The 19,712-nt window shown below is 27.4% G+C and overlaps 2 protein-coding genes across 2 annotated transcripts in view; one reads left to right on the top strand and one right to left on the bottom strand.

Annotated features, from left to right (window-relative positions):
* Positions 1 to 1,327, bottom strand: part of LOC142319360 (protein-lysine N-methyltransferase SMYD4-like) — a 52,988-nt gene extending 51,661 nt beyond the window's left edge. The window contains exon 1 of the mRNA XM_075356562.1: positions 1,142 to 1,327. The gene's annotated coding sequence lies outside the window, so the exon portion shown is untranslated. The remainder of the gene's footprint in view (positions 1 to 1,141) is intronic.
* Positions 1,309 to 19,712, top strand: part of LOC142319989 (uncharacterized) — a 187,796-nt gene continuing 169,392 nt past the window's right edge. The window contains exon 1 of the mRNA XM_075357669.1: positions 1,309 to 1,507. The gene's annotated coding sequence lies outside the window, so the exon portion shown is untranslated. The remainder of the gene's footprint in view (positions 1,508 to 19,712) is intronic.

Raw genomic sequence — 19,712 nt, 5'->3', positions numbered from 1 at the left:
ATTTGCTGATGTAATTGTAAAATTGTTTACCGAGTTAATATGGGATCCCGTGAAAGTCGATTATTGGTATAAGTTATTATTTTTTTTTTAATTTAATTGGCATAGTAGTCAATATGTTGATGATTATTAGAATTTTCAAAAAGTTATATACATATATTACCAAGTTCAATATGAACAAATTTAGTATAAAAATTAAGTTTAATACATATTTACCAGTTTATATAAAAAGCTTTTTAATTATATAAATTCATCACTTACAAGGTACCGCTTCAGGTGTTGCATTACCAGTGTTATATATAAACAGTGATAGTTGTTTTAACTACTATTATTGGTTACTCTGAATTATTTGATTCAGTTTTAACTACTACCAAAATAATTCAGTTCCATGATATGATTAAATAACTCATTACCTTAGATGATGCTATTTTCAACCAATAACAAAGGCCTATAAAACAATTTTTTTTCTTTTACATGCTTTCAATAAGGTATGCCTTATAATATTTTTTGTACTGATTTCAAATCTAAAAATTAAAATTGAATGTTTTTTTACTTATTTATTTATCTGGCAACATTATACTTGTCATAGATAAGAAATGAATTTTATACGATTTGAAAAATGCTGAGTCTGAGCTGGATTCAAACTCAGAACCTTACTGATGGCATCCACAGTGCTACCACTCTGCCATGAAAGTCAAAGTTTGTATGAACATTGCTTTCGTTCACATAAAATTGAACTTAAAACTTCAAGCGTAAATTTTTGCTTATTTGGATAAATAATCATTATTTTATTATTTACCATACTTGTTAGCTTAAACCATTTTTCAGTAATTTAATATGTTCTTATTGGTTATATTTACATAATTTATCCATACTAATATACATTTCTCTATATTTTTAAATATATTTTGGTTCATAGGTTGTTATTTATGTTAAGGTTAGTCTGTAGATGTTACTTTAACTGAAGTGTGAGTATTTTGTCTACTACATTAAAAAAAAGTAATTATACTCATTCATAACATTTTTTTATGAATTAACATAAATTGATAAAAATAAAAATATAAATGTTTGTGCTATTTATGTAATGATATTTATTATTACAGTATTTATATGATTATATTATTTTAAATTTTAAATATCTTACCTGTCTGTATTCAGTTGAAATAAGTTTGAATGATGGTGAGAAATTTAATTTACGATTGTAATTAAATTGTAATGCATTGACATAAATAATTTTTTTTCATGTTAATAAAAAATTATAAATTTTTTACTAATAATAACTGCACCATGCGTAGCACACTAAAATTTACAGGAGGAATTCAACCAAAAGAAAAGTAGGGATAGAAGTGTGTAGAGTGGTGGAGAGATGATGCTATAAATAGAAATCTCTGAATTTGTTACTAGAGCTGGCAAGAAAAATATTACACTTTAACCTAGTGTTAAAACAATTAAAACAACATTATTTAATATGTATATCAAGACATTACTGACTGGCCAGTAAGTTTACTAGGTCAGTATATTAAATCTTAGTCCTAGGTTTAGTACAAGGGTCTGGCATTCTTCTTCTGTTCATTTTGTCATTGTCATCATAAAATAATGACTAAACAATTATAAAATAAAAACGAATTAATAAAAATTAATCACTTATCTAACTGCAAATTTTGATTGGATATATCTATCTTGCACATCATAAATAAATATTTTTGTATTTTGCTCATGAAGTATTACATTAAAAATTAATGTTTAAATTAAGGCTATCAATAATTTACGTAAAAGAAGTTTTAAAATGAGATGATTAATCATGTCTTAATTTGATTGTACATGTTTGTATACATATGTATGTAAATATTTTGGCCTTACAAAAGAATATAAGATAAATTTATTCAAGATAAAAGATAAAGAATAAAGGAAATGTACTAGTAAAATAATAAAATTTTTAATTATTTCAAAAGACCAAATCATATACGAGTATAAGGAACTAATTTAATTTTAAAAAGTCAATGGTTTAAAGTATATTAAAAATGAAAATTCATTCAAAGCATATTTATGAATTTATTAATTGATAATACATTCAATTCATTTAATGAATAACTTTCTCAAAGAGTTTAATTTGTGTTATTGATAATGTTAGACTTCGCATGAATATACTAAAAAGAGTACTACTTTTACTATACATAATACAAAATGTCTATATACTTGTTTAAATAATTAATTTTCTTGGGATGATCAAATAGACTTCATTTTAATAAGATCGAACCATACTTCTTAGCATTGAAATATCTCATTAAACATTAAGCTTTGTTGTCATGATCATTAAATATTTACATTTATACATTCCAATCCAATGGAATTTTGTCTTAGAGCTTCTTCTGAGCAGAAGAACGAGTTTTGAAGCATACTAACTAATCAATTCCAAACTTTTTGATTATTTTCCTAAATAACAATAATTTGCTTGATGTAGAAAAATAATTCCTTCATTTTAAAAACTACAGAAACTATAAAATAATACTACAGCATATGCTAAAAACTATATAAACAGTAATTTATATAAACTGTACCATATATACTACAGTATTTAATTTTTTTTTTTTGTCTTCAGTCATTTGACTGGTTTGATGCAGCTCTCCAAGATTCCCTATCTAGTGCTAGTCGTTTCATTTCAGTATACCTTCTACATCCTACATCCCTAACAATTTGTTTTACATATTCCAAATGTGGCCTGCCTACACAATTTTTCCCTTCTACCTGTCCTTCCAATATTAAAGCGACTGTTCCGGGATGCCTTAGTATGTGGCCTGTAAGTCTGTCTCTTCCTTTAACTATATTTTTCCAAATGCTTCTTTCTTCATCTATTTGCCGCAATACCTCTTCATTTGTCACTTTATCCACCTATCTGATTTTTAACATTCTCCTATAGCACCATATTTCAAAAGCTTCTAATCTTTTCTTCTCAGATACTCCGATTGTCCAAGTTTCACTTCCATATAAAGCGACACTCCAAACATATACTTTCAAAAATCTTTTCCTGACATTTAAATTAATTTTTGATGTAAACAAATTATATTTCTTACTGAAGGCTCGTTTAGCTTGTGCTATTCTGCATTTTATATCGCTCCTGCTTCGTCCGTCTTTAGTAATTCTACTTCCCAAATAACAAAATTCTTCTACCTCCATAACCTTTTCTCCTCCTATTTTCACATTCAGTGGTCCATCTTTGTTATTTCTACTACATTTCATTACTTTTTTTTTGTTCTTGTTTATTTTCATGCGATAGTTTTTGCGTAGGACTTCATCTATTCCGTTCATTGTTTCTTCTAAATCCTTTTTACTCTCGGCTAGAATTACTATATCATCAGCAAATTGTAGCATCTTTATCTTTTCACCTTGTACTGTTACTCAGAATCTAAATTGTTCTTTAACATCATTAACTGCTAGTTCCATATAAAGATTAAAAAGTAACGGAGATAGGGAACATCCTTGTTGGACTCCCTTTCTTATTACGGCTTCTTTCTTATGTTCTTCAATTATTACTGCTGCTGTTTGGTTCCTGTACATGTTAGCAATTGTTCTTCTATCTCTGTATTTGAACCCTAATTTTTTTAAAATGCTGAACATTTTATTCCAGTCTACGTTATCGAATGCCTTTTCTAGGTCTATAAATGCCAGGTATGTTGGTTTGTTTTTCTTTAATCTTCCTTCTACTATTAATCTGAGGCCTAAAATTGCTTCCCTTGTCCCTATACTTTTCCTGAAACCAAATTGGTCTTCTCCTAACACTTTTTCCACTGTCCTCTCAATTCATCTGTATAGAAAGTATTTAATATATTGTAATATAAAAACTGCAGAAAGCACAATTAAAATTCATGCTGTCTATAAATACACCAAAATAAAGTCATGTTGTCTACAAATACACCATCTGTTGTAGCATTTATATAACAATGAATATATGTGTTTGTCCATCATAATTATAATTACAGATTTCTATTCTGTGACATTTTATCTGTTTATTTTATAATTTTCATTCCATAGGAGTTTGAACATAATGGAAGCAGCACAGGGAGCACAGCTCATTGAACAGAGCATCAATTAAACAAAAACAAACATGCTTAACGTTTGGATTCACTAGCTGAAGGCTACTTGCTGAAAGAGTCTTATTGACTAATTACTATTAAAGTGTTGGCTTTTATTTGCATGCATTGCTAACTGTGGTGCGCCATGCTTCTTGTTTCAAATATTTTCTCAACTTAGGTTTATAAATTTATTTATAGCTTTTCCTATAGTTTTTATTCTTTCTTTTTCAATTTGATATTCTGGTTTTTTAAAAATACTGCTTTTGTAGCAGTATTTAAGTCATCATATTTTACTTTTAGTTTTATGATGTGTCAAGTAGAAATAATGTTTAGGATTGGACTTTTTAACTTTTCTCTAAAATAACAACTTTAACAAAAGTCAGACCCTCCACTAGGTACTTCTAGATACATCTGGAACAAATAGGAGAAATTTGTCCAATGAAATGAATCTAAACAAACTTCACAGTTTCATCTATCATCAAGTCATAACCCAGTATCACCTCACTAGATCACATCTAGAGTTATTACGCAGAATTTAGTCCCACCACAGATGACTCCTTGACAGTCAAACATGAAAGGTTTTTAAGGAATACTCCACCGACTGAACTAAGCAACACCAGAGCTCAGAGAATGCAGCACTCAGATACAGTGGACTGCTACTTAGAAGATAACATGTGATTGAAACATTGGAATGTCCTAACACTGCACACATGAACAATAACAATACAAAATCCAAAATCAAACTGAAGAAAATCAATGCAGTGATTTGCTTCAGTTTGACATACAATACAAACACTCAGGTTTAACACCTAATCAGAGACTTCAATCCTCCACTAGCCAGAGAAAGAACATACTGCAATATCATCAGAAAACGGTCCAAAATGGGCCATTTTTATTGAAAATGAAAATGAACATACCCTCATCAATCTTTGCAAAAATCACATGCAAAAACCTAATCTCGAAATTCACATATTTCATGTGGAAAAATCAATAACTCAAAACCTGGAAATACCCCCAACTACACTAAAACAGAATGGCAACTAGATCATGTCTTCATGGACAAAACTACTGCAAAGAGATCTACAATGTAAAAGTTCTCCTCTGAGTAGACACAGACTCAGATTACTATGTACTCAAAATTGAAATTAATTCAGTCCCAAAAGGAAGCAACAAAACCAAGCACTTAACACTAAAAGAAAAAAAATCCTACTCAACTATCAAGAATGAAAATGACCAAAAACCAACTGAAAAAATTACAATTACAGATAAACTCAAAGACCTAGTGAAGAACCTTAAATATATTGCAGAAGATTTGGCCCCAATATAACTCCATAAAAAACATTATTAGTGGAACAGCATACATGGTGAAACAGTAGAAAAGAGACATCAAGTATGGCTATTACACCAATCCTGAAAATCAGAAACATCCTTCCAAAATCTAGTAAAACAATGAAATTAAATCGAATCCTAAGGAAAAAAAAATCAGATCATAAAGACACACATCAATAGAAGAAGAATTCATCACAATGCAGTTGAGAGACTACCACAAAAGCTTCAAAAAACAACTCCAAAAATATGAAACTCAAACCCCGTTAATGAAGGATGCAAATCATAATCTGGCCCATAACAATAAAGACAACGTGAAAATCCTAGCTAAAGCTTTCAACACACTCCTAAATTGCGAAGAGCTGACAGAACTCAGCACCTCAATATCAACATCACCAGAAACAAAACCCTCCCTTAATAAAAGAAGCACCAGGTGAGAAGAAGAATTACAAAACAGCAGGAGAAGATCAGACCTTTGTAGAGATCTGAAAACATGCAGGAAGACCAACAAAAATCACCCTTCATCAACAGCTAGTCAACATTTGAATCAAAGAAAAACTACCACAACACTGAATGAAAGCACTCATCCACCCACCACACAAAAAAACAGAAAAAACAGACTCTAACAACTATGGGGAATCTCACTCCTAGGCACAACATAAAAAATTCTTTCTAGAATAATTCTCAACAGGATTGGTTTACAACTCAAGAAAGAACTAGGAGAATATCAGGGAGGTTTCAGATCTTGGAGGAGCTGTCCAGACCAGATCATGAGTCTCGAACTAATAATGGATTACATCAGAAAGAGAAGCAGAGACATGGTGATAATGTCTGTAGACTTCAAGAAAGCACACAATTACATCCACAGAGAATGCCTACTAAAAATTCTAAGACCCCCTCTCCAACTACATTCCAAATTAATAAACATGATAAACTGATCCTCATAAACACTAAGTCAAAACTGAAATTCAAAGGTGAATTCCCGGAACCATTTGAGATCAAAACAGGACTGCACTAAGGCAATTGACTTTCACTGCTACTATTCAGCTGTGCTCTGAAAATTGTAATGAGGGAATGGCTCAAAAAATGTCCCCAAAAAATAAAAATAGGCCAAAAGATCAAAACAAACTGCTTTGGTTTTGCCAATGACTTGGCACTGCTAGCAAACATCAACGAAGCTAAAACATAGATATTAGAACTTCAAAACATTGCAAATAAAATTGTCCTAAAAATATCATTTGAAAAGACAGAAATAATGCCCCAAAAACCAACACAATTAAAAGAAGTAAACATAAATGGTAATAAAGTCAAAATAGTAAGCCAACTTATATAACTCAGAGAAATAATAACAAACAACCTAAATGAAAAAAAAACCTCAATCCAAAAAGAACAAACATACTAGCTAAGGCACAAAACTTAACCTGGTACACCTATAGTGAAAAAGTTTTATCCATAAATACAAAAATAAGACACTACAACAGTTATAAAACTGGAAGTCACACATGTAGCAGAAACACTCTTCCACCTGAACAAACAATCAAAGACCAACAGACTACAGAAAATCAAAAAAGAAGAACTGGAAGAACCTTTATCAACAGAAAGTACCAGAAAGTTGGGCAGTGGTGGATCATGCCAACAAAGTCATGTTCAAGAGTTAGAACCGTCATTGATATCATATAAGAGGAAACTAGGACTCTTTGGACACATGATGATGATAATGATGCAAGATTTGAAACTTCTGAAGCAGTTACAGTACAATCTTGACTCGAAAAATACCTAGACAGGATGCAGATGGATCAGAGAAATAAGAGAGGATCTGAAGGAAATTGGCCTTACACCAGAAGACACCACAGACAAGATAAAGTTAAATGAAAAAATCAAGGACAAGAACATTTGCTTAACACTCACAAGGAAGAATAAATTCACAACATGATCATTTTCAACACCAGAAAGGGCACAAAGATCAGAACATATGAAAAAGTACTGGGAGGACTGCAAGGCCCAAACAGTCCAATCGAAGAGACTTGGATAATGGACTGACTAAAATAATTCTATGCAGTCATAAAAGATTTAAAAAGAAAATGTGTCAAGCTAAAGAAAAACTGAAACAGTAGATGTATAGCAACTATAAATGGACGTATTAAATATGTTGATTTTACTTAGTAGGTGAAATATTAATTTTTATTTTAGTGAAATAAGTTGAGGGACGTTTGACAAATCATCTGTAATATAACGTAATATATAATTGTAATATAATATAACGATTCATCTGTAATATATTCGTATTTCAACCATACTTCATCCACTTTCATATTTATTAATTTTTTGTTCTTATTAAGAATTTTTTCTTATTCCTTATATGCCACATATTTTCTATAGAACTGTTTTTTTCTCTTTTAACTCTCTTCACTTTTACATTTGTTTCTGCTACCAGAAGTATATAATCACTATTTATGCAGGTTCCGGACAACCCATGATGCATTTTCTATATTTTTAAATGTAATTATTTTCAATTTGCTGTCTGATTTCATTTCCTGATGACTTCTATGTGCTTTTTTATGATTTTTAAATCAAGTATTTGTTATGAACACTTTATTTTCGGACAAAACTCAATAAGCCTTTCTCCGTTTCATTATGTGTGCCCAGTCCATCCTATTTCATTACTTATTCCTTCCATTTTTCCCTACCGCAGCATTCAGTCTTCCATTATTATTATTATTATTATTATTATTATAATACAATAATAATTTTTATCTTCCACTTCCATAATTTTTAATTGTATATTGAAGAGTTGGTTAATTTTTTATTTTGCATGTATTTCCCAAAACATTTTTACTTTACTAAACAGCATTGAAGAATACAATAACAGTTAAAAATTACAAATGACTGGTTTTCAAATGGATTATACATTTTCTTTTAACCTTTCCTGTCAGCTTTTTCAGTGGAAATTTTGGTAAAACTATTTGTTAATAGCAACCTTCTTCAAAAGATCAAACAATCCCTTTGTATGTAAATGAATAATGTATTCACTCTACATTGTATTTGCTCATATGTTTTTTATACTATTTCAGTTTAGAATAAAAATATGTGACTAAAATATATCAACTAAATACAAGTTTACACAGTTATCAAACTTCAAAACAACAGATAATAACAAAGCACACCAGACCACAGAACAAACTAATAAAAACCCAGTAACAAAACAGTAAATCTATTGTTTACAAATTAAATTATGGTATTTACAATTAATATTACATTAAATAGATTGGATGGATATTAAAGTCACAGATACAAACAACACACAATATAAAACAGTGATTTATGTATGATTATGGTATATAGTGATTTGCAAAATCTGATTAACTTTTACAAAATCACGTCATAGAAACATGTCACACATACCCTCACTGAAAAACATTAACCATAAAAAAAATATTGCATTTTGCATTAACCTTGCATAAATATTAGCTGTAACACACAACAAAAGCTGTTATTAAAAAGCAAAATCTACATCAAATTTGACAAAAAGGAACAAAATATTAAATAACCAAACACCACATAGATCACATATATTATTTAGTTAAATATTAAAGATGTTTCCTAAGCTTTTTGTGGATGCCATTAACAACAGTGCTACCAGAAAAACCAAATTAAAAAGACATTGATAATTGCTTTGAACGGTCCTTTAAAAGAACAAGTTCCATTAAGTCATTGATAATTTTTAATATTTTTTGCTCTTATTAAATTGAAAACCTTTTATCCATTCTAATATTAGCCATGTTCGTATTTTTTTTGTTTACCCTTACTACATAGATCTTTCTTTTTCCTACTTTCAAGGCTTTCCTTTTTATTACCAAATGTACTCCTTAAATGGGAATTATAAAATGGAGTTATAAATAAATAAAAAATATATGTTGTACTAATAATTTTGTATTATAAAAACCTGATTCATTTAGAGAATGAAATAAGTCATATTTTAAGAAATCTTTTATTTTGTTAAAGTTGGTTTTTCAGATTTTTGCAGTGTTTCTCTCAGTTACAATTCTTAATTTGATAAGTAAATGTTTAATTTTTATTTAGCAAAATAAACTTAGAAAAAAGCTTCTAAAAGAAAAAAAACTTTTTAAATCTTTAACTGGCTGACGTCATTACCAAATTAAAACAAACAACTATCGCCAACTTAAAAGCTCTTAGTTTAGCATTGAATTGAAAAAGTTAAGAAAATCTAAAGAGGAGTTGAAAGGGAAGACAAAAGATAATTGTTATTTTAGTCTTTAGTTGGTTTTAAATAATAATTTACTTTTTAATATATTGTTATTTTCAACATCCTTTCTCCAATTTATTATAATTCTGATATTTCTTGAAATAAAAATGAGCAGTAAAAATTTATTGTAACCAACATACCCAATATCAGCTTTTTTTGTTGTTGATTTTTTAGAAATCTATGTATTTTGATTCTTTTTGGGGAAAACTGGCACCTTCTGAAAAAGTTTATGTAAGAATGTTATATACACAGGTGTCATGAAGTTGACTTAAATAAATTATACCTTCAATGTACTGTTGATCTAGCCTCTAAATCAGTGGTTCTCAAACTTTTTTTATAAACCACTACTGTGAATTACAGATCAGTAGCGTACCACTGAACTAAATATTTAATATATCACTAGGATAGTAATAAAGTTATATCTCAGAATGGCAAAGCAATAAAAAACTAGTCTTGAAGACTAAAATTTCAGTGAGAAGGATGGTGCTGCATGCTTGAAACAAGTGAAAAGATAGATTCAGTTAAATTTAATTTTAAGTGCAAATTTGGGTCAAATCTCAGTTTATTATGAAATTTATTTTTTATTGTCACTATAGCAGAAAAATCCAATTTCACAAAGATATGTGTAGAAAGTAGAATTAAAAACAATACTTTTCTGGACAGCAATGGATATTAATTTTCAACTTTTAGCCAACATTCACATAGCTCTAATTTAGTAAATTCCATTTTTAAACCTCCATTACAAGACAGTCCCATCAAAGATTCTCTTTCATTGTTAGTTAGGTACCAGTAATGATATCCAGTATGAAAGTTTTGTTTCCATAGGAATTTAGAAGTCTTCTTTTAAATACTCTTCAAAAGTTTCTACAAGTGTTAGGCAATGGTGTTTTATATTGTTATGTAATTATCTTTCAGTTGAGTATACTCTCACAAAATTTTTCACATTTGGAAAAGACTTCAGGTTTTCATTCATGGCATAGACAAGTCGCTATATATATAGGCCATCAACATTTCATCATGTATGTTCTTGATATTCTTTTTGTTGCTATATAAAAATAATTTCCTTAAAATAGCAAAAAAGGAATGCAAGATAAAATACTTTTGTAATATAATAATAATTAGAATACAAGATTTTTATAATCTAATTATTAATCTAATAACTATTTTGGTATTATAGTAGTTTTTTTTTGTATTGCTGTGTTTGCACACCACCTTGAGAAGGTCTGCATATCACCAGTAATACACATATCACAATTTGAGAACCGCTGCTTTAAATTGTTGAAACACATATAAAGTACCTGAATTACAAGAAGCATCTGACATTTGTTTTGATTTTTTTTATGACCTTTAAAATAAATTCTTAAAAATAATATCTGAATTTCAGATCTTTGTGATGAGTGATTTGATAATACTTCTGCCTTACAGACACTGAAAAAATAGCCAAACATGAATTTTATTCCTGATTATTACAAGTAAGTAGGTAGATTTCTTTTTTCAAGATATTGCTAGTGCAATAAAACATTTGATAAATTAAAATAGTATGCTCAGTATTATTTTATGTTTACTATAAAATATAAAAAATACAGGGAATGATGTAGCTTATTTCTCCTTTCCAGTGAGGTAGACCGTGAAAAATTTTCCCAAATTTTAATTTTGAGAAGTCAGCTATGGTACTAGCATATCCTAATGTCCTTATTACACTGACATTCAGACCAGCAATGCTCGATCAATCATGCTCTGTTTATCAGGGTTTCAACTGATTTTTTTTGTACGTATTGATAACAATTAGACATCAGCCAAAATCGTGAATTACAATAATTTTCTGTCTGTGTTTTATTTTGTTATTTTTTTATAACAATAATCAGAAATACTTACTGAGATATTTGATCACTTTTGATTCAAATTTTAGAAGAGACATGAATTGCTTTCTTCTCTTGTCTTTGAGTAAACAACCTATGTAAAAGAAAGTATTGCTGTGAGATGTTCTACCTATAAGGGTCTGGGTATGTTTAAAGAAGGGAAACTCACCCTCTAAGGGACAGTTCCAGCCATACCCCAGTGACTGGTTATACTTTACAAAATTAGATTCATGCACTACTACTGAAAGATAAGGTTAATTCACCCACCATACACTTACACTACTGTATTTATTGTTTAATCTATCAATTCAGCTGTAAGCATAATACATTTACTTGAATTGTGCTTAGGAACACATACATACATGTATTTTCATCTAGGAATGTGACTATTTATGATCTTTCCTTACTGCAGTAGTAAACAACAAAGGGAATGTATTTCTAATGTACAAGAAATGAATCTCCTAGTATTGTTTTGTATTTGTCAGGATTTTGAGGCCCCTAAGTCCAAATTCTTAGTTAAAAAATTCTCTCAGTCTCTTTTCTTAATCTTTTCCTCTGTTTAGTTTTATTTTTTCACAAAAAGTATTACAAAATTGAATATAGTTTGTAACTTTTTTACCAGTGTGTTATACATTGCAAAAATAAAAGATTTAATTAGATTCATTTTATTTCCTAAACAAATAAAAATAATTTAATAATATTTGCTTATTGATAACATTCTTTTGAATATATACAATATTTAATTACATAATGGACGGATGCACTGATTAGGCCCCAATACATGGACATAACATTTAAAAATAATTATAATAAATAATCTTTAAAACATTTCACAAAATATTACTTATTACTATTAAATACTAGGTATCAAGCTATAAAAAATACATTTAACAGTATGTCAAAACATGGTAATACTTTAAAATTATTAAGTATTAAAAATTCACAAACACAGTTTACAATTTTTTTTGGGTTAAAATGTGAGTAATAAAAAGGAGAGAAAGGTTTTGAATGCATTATAGAAAAAAAATGTTAAAAATTAAGTGTATAGAATACAAGTTCAGAAGCTTTTGTGTTTAATTTGTGGTAGAATCTAAGCTAAAACAAATATGGTGATAGTATGAAGCATCCAGGATTAGTTAATTTTATATTTGAAGGAACATAAAAGTTATATTTGAAAGTACAGTTGAAAAATGTAAGGAAGACAAAAATTAAAGGATGTTATATCGATAAATAAAAATCCTTCTTTTTCGTTAGTTATTTGGACAATTTAATTAATTTATTTCCTTTTCTGTATCAGTCTATTTTCTTAAAATGCCACTTTCATCTGTTAAATGACTTTCATCTTTCTATCTATTTCTTTCATGTAGTATAATTTTTTCTTCCTTTCCTGATTTTGTAGCCTGTATTTCCTTCTAGAACTAAAATCAGTAATCCTGTATATCTTAACTTCTGGTCCACCATATGATTTTTTTTTTAAAGATTTTGGTGCTAATTTTACTTCTTTTCATTGTCTTAAACATTTCTCATTTTAAAGCTAAAACAAATATGGTGATAGTATGAAGCATCCAGGATTAGTTAATTTTATATTTGAAGGAACATAAAAGTTATATTTGAAAGTACAGTTGAAAAATGTAAGGAAGACAAAAATTAAAGGATGTTATATCGATAAATAAAAATCCTTCTTTTTCGTTAGTTATTTGGACAATTTAATTAATTTATTTCCTTTTCTGTATCAGTCTATTTTCTTAAAATGCCACTTTCATCTGTTAAATGACTTTCATCTTTCTATCTATTTCTTTCATGTAGTATAATTTTTTCTTCCTTTCCTGATTTTGTAGCCTGTATTTCCTTCTAGAACTAAAATCAGTAATCCTGTATATCTTAACTTCTGGTCCACCATATGATTTTTTTTTTAAAGATTTTGGTGCTAATTTTACTTCTTTTCATTGTCTTAAACATTTCTCATTTTAAACTCTTATTTACATTGCTTTCAGTATTTTCCTGTAAAACCAGATTTCAAAAATCACGATTTGTTTTTTTTCAGTTTGCCTAATCAAATTTTATTTCCATGTTTGATGAATCCAAGTTTCACTGCATAAACCATTATGCTCCCTATAAAATACTTAAAAATGTATTTTTTAATCATTATTCTACGTTTTACAAGCACATTTCTTTTCTGAATGAAACATCTTTAATTCAGAAGAGGATTAATTAAAAAGGATAATTTTTAATTTTTGCTTTGGCAAGTGTGAATTTTATACCTGACCTTACTTTATCTATCCTACATAATTTTGTAATCAAATTATGAACTTTTGGTACAATGTATTCTCCTATCTCAAAAATCAACTCTTCATTATCCACTTCTCAATTAAAATATAGAATGAAATAAATATTTTGAGATTATAAGATCTGCTCTGTATTTAAAGACATTATTCGAATATATCAGCTTAATCAGATGACCAAGGACAAAAGATAATTAAACGTGTAAGATTGTAAGAAATTACATTGATAAATTAAATAAAACTGAATGGAAAAGGTCAATTTACTTTTATTTTCAAAGAGTAAATGTAGTTTATTATTGCTTACTTGTGATTCTGAATTTACTCAGAATCTCAATTTACACTGAGTAGGTGTTCATAGTTTTTTGTTAAGATAGTCTGTTTGGTTCTGCCCTGTGATATGAACTATGAATCAGACTATTCTTCTTCTTCTATTCTTTCTTCTGTCAAAATTTCAGATAATTGTTTTATAAGAAAAAATAGTTTTATTGAAAAAAGTTAAATCTATTTTAATTATTATTAATTCTACAAGTAAATATTTAGTAAATATATTTCATTACATAGATGAAAAACAGTGAATTAATTATTACATTTCCAAAATGTTCTTTTTTAAGCAGATACCTAGTATTTAGTTTACTTATAATATAAACTACTAACTCATAAACACACATCATTACAAATATGAATAACTAAAACTAATACATTTATATTGTTACAAACAGTGGACGGACAATCTGATAAGGCCCCAACATGCACAAAAGCATGAGATTCATTAAAAATAAATAAGTACAAAAATATAATATTCTACTCCAAATATAATGTACAATTAACTAACGTAAAAAAAGACAAAAAAATAACATTATTAAGCTCTTGTTACAAATACATGCTAGATGAGAGTATAATGAATATTATAATAACTGATTAAAACTTATACCTCACTGACAGACTTTACTTAAGTGATGAAAAGCCAGATTCTGTGCTTATAATCAAATTGCTAATAAAAACTAACAGTAAAATTTTTTACAGCTGATGATAAATGTTTAGTTATCAAGCATCACTGCCCAATACACTATACCTATCAATCAATAAAAGTATATGTTACCATAAATGATTTATTTCAAATAAAAAAAAATATGTATGTAAAATATGCATAATATTTGATATTAGTTGTTTAGATGTAGCCATTATTTTAAAGATTGAACTTGATCAACATAGAATAACAAGGTCTAGTATAGCATTCCATTATTTTGGTAATGTATGATCTATGATTATAGATTACTAATGTATGATTTATAATCTAAGGTTGCCAGACAGTTAATAAAATAAGTGATATGGAAATGAACAAAAAAATACTGTATGAGGTGATAGAACATGGAAAAATGTAACATGAATAAAATACAAGTTGGAATTCAGTACTGAAGAGGGAAGGTATTTTAAATAACTATACGAATGCAAGTCAGATTATACAGAAAAGATACATTTTTATTTAACTGTGATATATAGCACATTGGTAGTAATGAAAAGGAACTTTAAAATATGGAAACCATTCTAGTATCAGGAACCTGCTGTCATCAGAATACTACTTGTATATTGCAGTAAAGATGATGGAAGAAAGCTAAATTTACTTGGTAAAAAGGGATTAAATTTAACTTGATTTCATTTAGTGGAATAAGAGTATGTTCTGACAGATGTTATTTTTTGTATTTTGATAACAATGAATCAAACATTTCACACTTTTGTTTACAAATCAGGTTTACAGTAACTATCACACCAGATGGAGTTAGAAAAATGAGGATTTTACTATTCTTGTTAAAAGAAGGGGGATTTATACATTTTATTTTAAAGTATTTCACTTATGTTAATGACAATACATTTTACAATATTGTGCAGTTTTAATATTTATTGAATAAAAAAAATACAATAGTGTTTGTGCTTAAACATTATAAACATTGCTTATTGTAATTGCCTAAGCAGCTATATAGTATAATTGTGGAAGTTATAGCAGTATGTATATTACAAAAATTTAGCGAATAAAACAACCAAGAATTTAAATTTAGCTCTCTGAGATTAATTTTTTTACATCAGTAACTTAAAAAAAAAATATTTATATTCATTGTTAATTATGTAGATAACATAAAATTTCTTGGTAAAATGTTAAAAAAAGTCAAGTATAGTATAGAAATAACTAAGAGAGGTTAATCAACTATCAGTTAGCACCACTAATCATCTGTTATGACAGTTATTCAGTGATGCTGTCTTACTTGATTTCAGATTTCAGAATAAGTTAAAGATATTTTAAATTATCAGCTAGGTTTACAACCAACTGATTCAATACAATCTCATTTTAGACAAAAATATACTCTGGTGCTTTTTAATTTAGAAGCTTCTCTAAGAAATATTAAATCTAGAGGAAGTAGATGTACCATTGCTTATATATGAAATATAAAAATCACAACCCACCTATTGCATTCTGTTGTAGTATTGCAAGTCAATTATAAAATGCAAACATTAATGTAGTAAAAATATGTTTAAAATAATTATAATAAAGCTTAAAGTTAATTAGCTAAGGCAATATGTAATTTATTGTTGCAAGGTTTATTTCTGTTAGTTTTTCTACAACCTAAATCTATTTTTTAATTTTATGCTTTATATATATATATATATATATATATGTAAATTATATAATTATTATTATTATTAACATATAAAATATTATATTATTATTATTATGTTGTTCTATCACAATAAAACTTAACCGTAACAATTTTAAGCAAAATAATAAATATTACTAAAAAATAATTCTAAGCAAATTTATGACAAATATTGGGAATTTAAAAGTAAAAGTAAGTTATAATGTAGAAATTTTACATTTTTACAGTTATGCTACAATTAAAAATTACACTATTACAAAATATTATAAATGTAAATTTTACAATTTCTACATTTAAAAAAAAATTTTAATAAGTATTCGCTGATTAGTTCATTTTGTGTAAAATGAACTTATTCACGGAACAAAAAAGTAAATAATATATATGTAGTTATTATTAGGTGATGGTTTTTTAGGAGCTAAAAATCAAAAATTTTATATCTACCTAAAAAAATTTTTTTTTAATTTCTTTAAAATCCACGTCTTTTAAATATAAATAAAGTTATATATTCAATAATCATACCTCATCAGTTATTGAAAATCGTTTAATGATAGTGCATTTTACAGTTTCTAGCTTTTCTGTTAGCAATTTCTGTCAATTGTCCTGGGATAAATTTTGATATTATGAATAAAACTTTTACATAATAAGAAAACAACCAAGCATACGTCAGAAATGATGCATTACCAACATATATTATGAAAGACATAACTGACATGGTACAGTTATTTGAGACATATGATCAAGAGTACAATACCTCAGAAAACTTAGAGCTGGATTTCAGCTAGAACGAGAAAGAAAAGCCAGCCAATGAGGAGGTTGGTAAGTGATATAACCACTGTGGGTAAATGAGTACTGTGAAATTATTTTTTGTAGACACTGATGGTGTGGGTTGCACTAAATGGTCATGAGCAATACTTTAAACCACGAAAGAAAAATAAATAGATTAGTCAGCAATTACTTTCAGTTGAAATATTTTTTTTCTTTTGTTACCTTTTATGATCTGCAAAGTCTTACACTCAGCAGAAAAGTTTGTGTTTTCTGTGAAAAAGTTTTAAAATATGTACATTTAATAATCTTTTAAAAATATTTATTTAAAAAAAAAAATTCTATTGTTTATTTACATAAAATATATTTAACTACTTAATAATCCTTCCCCTACGTATCATTTACACATTATGAAATACATCATTTCATCGAATCACAGTATCAGCTTCACTAAAGACAGTGGATGTATCATTTGTTTATTACTCATGTGCAATAGCATGTGTAACTATGAACCAATTCTTATGAAATTTTTATATTTTGTAAGGAATTTTACTCTGTGAAGGCAATCATATCCTTTACTCACCCTAGCATATTAGATACAAAAAGATGCTCAATTAAAATTAATCTTTAAAATATGGAAAAAGTTAGTTAAATAGAAAGCATTAATTTGAGATAAACAAACTAATAATAAACTTGTAATACTGTATTTTAATACTGTTCTCTGAAATAATATAATTACATTCTTCAATATTATTGCTAATCTTTATTAAAGTACTTTTGTATAAAATTATTTTATTAAATTAAATATTTAAAAAAAACAATAATATAAATGTAATACTATATCATATTAATCATTATTAAATAAATACATTTATTTTACACATCATTTAATACAATTATACAAGCAACTAGCACTCACAGACATTCACACAAAACATTCTCACTCACTCTCTCTCACTCATGTATTGCAGTAATTTATATATACATTTTATCATCTGAGACTGATTTATACAATGAAAGTTAAAATTCTAAAAAGAAAAACACATATATAATGTCTTTGTCAAAAAAAAAATTAATTAAAACCATACACATATTCATACAATAATCATACTTGTACAGAAATAATTTTTAGTTTACAAAATTAATATTTCAATGTAGTTACTTTGATAGCAGCAGTTATTTCTTTAATTATTATGCAACTTCCAGTCAAAATTTCTATTACATATTTATTTAAAACAGAGACAGGCAAATTGCTTATGATAAACTGATTGTCTTTCTATTTGACTAATAATTTATTCCAAAAAAATTTTAACACATTTTATAATATGATTGAAATGAAAATATTTTTATTGTAATACATAAGTTATAGTAACATGCTCCTTTTTTTGTGTTGTTTTGAAATTGGTTTACTAAACATGGCTTTGCTCATTGACATTTTATTACTAGTTCATGTTATTAACAATTATTAAAAAATAATTTTAATGTAGGCTGTAGGAAAGGAAAAGAGCTATATGGCAAAGCATATTTAAATACTTTAATTATATCATTATTGTTATAAATTAAATTGTGGATCCTAGAAAAGGTTACTGAAAATGTAGCTGCTAGTAATTTTGGGCTGTTCCAAGGCAAGGTGATTGCTAAATGCTTAATATAAAAATCTTACTTAAGTTTTGTTTAGAATAAATTATTTTCTTAAAAAAAAACAAAAAAAAAACACATTTATTGGTAAGATGACAGCAATCACCTAAGTGAGTTTACTGCTGGTCTCATCAGTAAAGATAAGTTATATTAATTTTTTGAGCTGCATAAAATATTTATTATGTTTTTTGCATCTTACATTTAAATTGTAACAAATATTTAATAATTATTATCTCATGGTGATAAATATATATATTTATGTGTATGTGTGTGTGTGTGTGTGTGTGTGTGTGTGTGTGTGTGTGTGTGTGTGTGTGTGTGTGTGTGTGTGAGCGTGTGCACGTGCGCAAAATTAAAATTTTATTATCAGTTTAGAAATAATGTGAAAGGTATTATAAATAAAAGGCTTAATTATTATAATCTACTGTACATATTACTATGGCATTGAAAGAAAAATTGGTTTTAATTATTATTCATTCTGATTCACTAATTAACACACACACACACACACACACACACACACATATATATATATATATATATATTAATATACTGCTAAATAAAATAAAAATTAATCTAACAACTTTATTTTTTATATTTTAAGTAAATCAATTTAATTTCTCTGAGTACTATTTTCAATTGTGAGGTGGAATAATGGAAAAATACTAGAATATGAATAAGAATTGAACCCAGAACTAATTAAAATGAAAAAAGCAAGACATTAAATGAGATATCAATTTTTTATGTCTGAGTAACACACTGTAACAATTTAGCTCTACATTAATATTATTATTTATTGAAGTAATCTAATATTCAGATCAATTATATTTTCTAGTATCTGTGACCACTTGGTCACTAAGGTATTA

This window comes from Lycorma delicatula, chromosome 2, assembly GCF_047948215.1.
Source record: "Lycorma delicatula isolate Av1 chromosome 2, ASM4794821v1, whole genome shotgun sequence".
In the NCBI taxonomy this organism is placed as follows: Eukaryota; Metazoa; Arthropoda; class Insecta; order Hemiptera; family Fulgoridae; genus Lycorma; species Lycorma delicatula.
This window is presented reverse-complemented; position numbering and strand designations above follow the sequence as displayed.